Genomic DNA, 5,264 nt, shown 5'->3' with positions numbered 1-5,264 from the left:
TGTCTAATGCAGGGCCAAGAATCCAGGGAGCACGGAGGTCTCACATTCTCAGGAGACACAGCAAGCCCAAGGCATGAGCTCTTCCTGCAGAAGCCGAGTGGCAGCAGCTGTCTCCCTGGAGGCGCCACGTGATGCTGCCTGTCTGAACCATTCCCAGGTCTAAGTGAATTAGAGGCACGCATGTGCCCATCCTTAGAGGACGCTTGTAAAATAGAGAGAGAGAGCAAGAGGTAAGCCTATTCCTCTGTGCAGCCCAGAGTAACCTGTGGGCTGGGCCACCTGAGCATAAGAGCGAGTGCAGACGAAGGCAGTGAACTTTGGCTGGGCACTGACTCAGGTAGGGTGCGTGCCCGCTTTCTCTCTAACTGCCCTTGTGTATATCTGAACCTGCCTGGCAGGCGGGCGTGGGCTCTCAGGGCGGAGAAGCGGTGGCACCTGCACCCTCATATCTCTTCCGAAGGAAGGTGGAAAGGCTCCTTGACCACTAACTGCTGCGTGTGCATGATACAAGCACACAGTGGTGTCAGACCTGGGCACTCACACGCAGCGTTGACTACTCCCTCCTCCAGGATCACTTACTCTTCAGTTCCAGTTCCACACACACTTATTATCTGTGAGCAGAGTGGATGGAGCAAGAGCAGACCTTCCTGATTAGCTGGAAAACCCTGAGCTCGAGTTAGAGAAGGCAGAACTTTGGATGGCTTCTAGGGTGCCTATAGGAGAAAGGAGGGGGGTATGGGAGAAGATGGCAAGGCCAGGTATAGATGAGTTGAGCTTAAGTTTCTTCGATAGGTCGGTACGTCCACAGGGGGACAGCCATCTTTTTTCCAGAACATGCCATATGCTAATCACTGTGCAAAATGGCTTGCAAGCATGCATTCTCGTGTAATTCCCAGAGATAAATGTGGTAGGCAGGTGCCATGATTAGCCTTATCTGAAAGAGGAGTAAACGGAGGCTTGGCGAGATAAGTTGTCCAACTTGCCAGAGGTGACAGTCAGTAGGTGGCTGAGCTTCAGGCAGCTTTTACTCATTGACCAACGTCTGACAGTTAACCAACGAAAATGTGTGTTATCTTCTATGAACAACCTCTTTGTTGTTCCTAGATAGAATTCTGGAAAATATGAATATTTAAGGTGTAAGCAGAGGAAAAGGAGTACTCTATGAAGACCATATGAAATGGTCAGAGAAACAGAGGAGCAGGAGAAGGAAGAAGAGAGAAAGCTCAATGCTGTCCATTTCAGCGGAAGCATCTCGGGAGAAAAGGCCCAGGAGTCAGTATGGGACTTGCTGTGTGTGTCCCTCGGCGTTAGCTGAAGCCGTCTTCGTGGTGTGTGCAGGCAGTCTGCAGAGTTTGGAAGAGTAGATGAGCCTGGGAACTGAGGCCTGGCTGCATATGCTGAGCACTCAGGCCTGCCACAGAGTACTCTTTACCACCTCTCCACTGAGGACCGCTTTCAGGCCCACCTCCTTTGACACTGCAGAATTTCAGAGTAATTCACTGGGGCTACTGGGAGAAGTAAGAGTGGGTGGAAAGCACTCACCAGGCCTAGAAGGCATATCCCTAAAGTGCCACTCGAGAGAGCAAGAACCAGATGGAAGAGCAGAGAGCTTTTCTCAGGTTTGGCCTGCAGTCTCCGCTTCATAAACCGTAAACCATGGGGACCCTGCTGTCACTATTTTTATGCATCTCGCTAAATGGCCAGTTGTAAGCAGGACTGTAGCCCTACTCCCACAGCAGGGTATCTGCATGAGGCTGGTACTGTCTTCATGTGTCATGGAACAGGAAGTGCCACTCCCGACTTCCGCCTCAGGGAGCACTGCTTAGGGTAAGGGCGCTCTGCAGTCAGATGAGGCAGTATTCTGCCAGCTTTCAGTGACAGGGCGACCCAGGTCAGTAATCAGTACGGACCCCAACTGTGAGCAGGGCCCTTAAGAGTACTTGCTGGCAACCCGCCTCCTCCCTCCTGTGGTCTGGCCTCTTGGCAGCTTTCCCTGGAGTCCCAGTTTTGCTCTCTCCTCTTGTGGGAAGAACCCTGGGGGTGGCACCAAAGAAGATGAGAGAGCCACTCACAGACTCTGGAGGGTCAGGAGGAACAGAGATCTGAGATCTGGTTAGTACCATCATCCAGGGCTTCAAAGGTTCATAAGTAGTGACAGACAGATGGAAGTCACAGCTAGAGCCAGGAAAAGCCTCCACATGCTGGGAGATCTTGCTAGAAGCGCTCTCTTTCCAACTCCCAAAAGGAAGTCACATGGGAAGCAGACCAGTAATGAAGGGGCTGCAGGGCCAACAGGCTGTTCTCCTGGGCCTTGGAGTTCCCAGGCTGGGAAGGTGAGGGTCGCCTCAGCCCAGGCTCCCCAAGGCCCTCTCCCAACATCTTTCTGCCAGATGGTGGTTCTCAAATTCTCCCGTGGTTGGTCCTGCTGGCCCGGCACCCTGAGCAGAGAGGACTTGGGTCCACTAACTCCCTGGCTGCTCTCCCCTGGAGCGAGCTGGCCAAGGCTGGGCAGGGGCCTGCTGGCCCCCCGGGAGGAACCTTCCTCCCTTGCTCATCCATGGGCACGCTCTCTGCCCTGTCTGGAATTTCTCGCTGGGTTATCCTGATGGTTCTCAATTACAATCCAGGATCTCAACATGTTACACATGCTGTGTGTAAACATAATCAGAGTGTGGGTCCGATCCATTTGTAATTAATATAAAAAAGGAAAACACACATGCGCACCAAAACAAAAACCGAAAAAGGGATCCATCTGCTCTGCAGTGTTTCCCAGAGGACCCTCCCAACGCGTCCCCACAGCCCACCCCGCGGCCAAGCTCTGCATGGTGCAGTCAGGGCCAGAAGCCACCTTGCTGGGTGGCTGCAGCGAGGCTCACCGACTCACCGAGGAGCGAGGAGCAGCCGCTCGGGAGAAGACGCAGTGAACCTTTGGCGTTCGGCTCCCTCCACCGGATCCCGGGAAGGCGAGCAGAGCCGGGAGGACGGACGAGGCCTGCTTTGCCTTCCCCACGGCCGCCTCGGGTCCACTAACACCGGGGACTCTTCCCCGACTCTGTGCCCCAGTACTCAAAGCCACCATTCCAGAGCCGGGCTCCAGGCGTGGCCTCCAGGCCGGCGGTGGCTGAAGCGGCGACAGTGGCGTTGCCCGGGCGGGACTAGCCCTTCGCAGTCGGCTGGAATTTGAGCTCTCGGTTTGAGAGCCGTTTGGGAGAAATATGCGTATAGAAATATGTACAAACTTATATGTGTGCATACATGTATATATATAACGTGCGTTACACAGGTGAATGCATGTCGGCATAGCTGGCGGACAAATGTTTGCGAATGTGCGATGCTGGTCGGATAGGTCCTTAACGAGTGGGTGCTTTACAGGAAGCGCCGGATCCCAAGGTAGGACGCAGCCGAACAGACGTGCGGACGCCTCACCTTGCTCCCCGAGGCCGTGACCTCCGCCCCGCGCCCTTCCTCGGTCACCGACCACGCTGGCCACAGCTGGCAACAGAGCTACTTCCCCCGAAGGGGATCCCCCGCGCCCGGAGGCCGGAGGTCGCCAGGACTTCGGGGGCAGCAGCCTGTCTTGGGAATGCCCGAAGCCCTGGCCCCTACCCAGGCCTCTGTCACAAAGGGCAAACCCGTAGGTGTCGGGGACCAAAGGCTTGGTGAAGGCGAGGCTGAGTAAATGCCGTGGAGAACGCAAGACTAGGAGCCCGCCGGGAGCGGGCTGGGGAGCGCCCGGCCGCCGCTCGCGGACTCTGCGGGACTGAGTGGTCCCGGATAAGGGCGGGAGCAACTGCCCCTCGGTCCGCCCGAAGCCGGGCAACGCGTCCACGCCGGGGTGGCATCAGCGCTCCCACACGCGCTCCCGCTGTGCCAGGCCCGCCGCGTGCGCGCCCCCACGCGCGGCCCGCTCGCCAGACCCTAGACGTGGACAGAGGTGACCTGCCTGGAGCTGGAAGCGCTGGGGACACCGAGAGCCTGGCTCAGCGCTGCGCGCCGCGCGGGCGGGGCACTGGACCCCGGGTCGCCGGCGCAGGCAAGGGGGTGGAAAGGGGGGAGTGGGTGGACTAATGATGAAAAAGTCTCCTGCGTCCCGGCTCCTTAATTAAATGCATGGAAAGAGCCGAGGCGAGCACATCTGGTTTCAATCTGCAGCCCTTTGATGGCATCCACTGTTCTTTTCCCAGATCTGGGCTCCAAGCTCCGGGCTGACTGCGGCCGGCCCGTTGGAGCCCAGAGACCATTTACGCACACTCGCACCCTGCTCTGCAGTCGAGACTGTCGGCTACGGGAGAAATGATAGAAAAAAGGAAAATAATCAAGTAAAATACCTAGCAAACAAAAGCGTGAGGATACGCGCGTGCATGTGAGCACGTTTAAAGAACAGAAGACGCCAAATGAGCGTTCGGTATTTTACTTACTCGTCATATAATAGGGAGCCATTGCTAATGAGTTTACTAAAGCTGTTACAAATTCCAACAGGTCACGAAAAATCCGTCCGCACCTCCTTGTCCCGGTCCAGGCAGGACTCAGAGCCAGACCGCGGACTCGGGCGGGAGCCGGCCCCGCCGCGCCCCCGCTGGACCCAAGACCCGCTCGCTCCAGGAGGGCTGGTCCGCGCCGAATCTGGGCACCCGACCTCCCGCTCAGCGTCGGCCTGGCGGGGGGGGAAGCGACCTCGGCCTCACAAAGAGCTTAGGAACTGGGCGAGGGTGAGGGACTGTAAGGACGGGCTCCCAGCGCCTTTCCCCCAGCTTAATAAACGCGCAAACGTCCACGCGTCCGGGACCCGGATTCCGACGGCGCGGACTGTCCGGCGCAGAGTCGGAACTCCAGCCCTCGGTGCGCGGGCGAAGCGTGGGAGAGCCGCGCAGAGCACCCGCTCCCTCCCGTTATTTTATTACGCTATTTAATAGGCCGGGTCTTCAGAGCCAAAGTGAGCCTGAATATGCTCGCTCTCCCCCAGCCCCGAACTGTTAGAACAGCGGGAAGCATTACAAAGGTGGGGGCAAAGGGAGCGAGAAACTGATTGTGATAGTGGTGGACTTTTCCCAACAACTTTCCCCGCAGCTGCTATCAAAACACGCAAATGAGACTTTCCAACAGGATCTTAAACAAATCTGGAGGAGTTCATGCCGAAGCAAAATAATCAGCCCGTTTGAAGGGACTGTGGTTTCGGTTTGTCTTTTCTCCCCGTGATCCCGTTGCAAGAGAATGATAATTAGACCTTTTCTTTAAAATCCAAAGGCGCTCTCCGTTCTTACCTC

Source organism: Tupaia chinensis, unplaced genomic scaffold, assembly GCF_000334495.1.
Source record: "Tupaia chinensis unplaced genomic scaffold, TupChi_1.0 Scaffold000278_1, whole genome shotgun sequence".
NCBI lineage: Eukaryota > Metazoa > Chordata > Mammalia > Scandentia > Tupaiidae > Tupaia > Tupaia belangeri.
Note: the sequence above shows the minus strand (reverse complement) of the source record.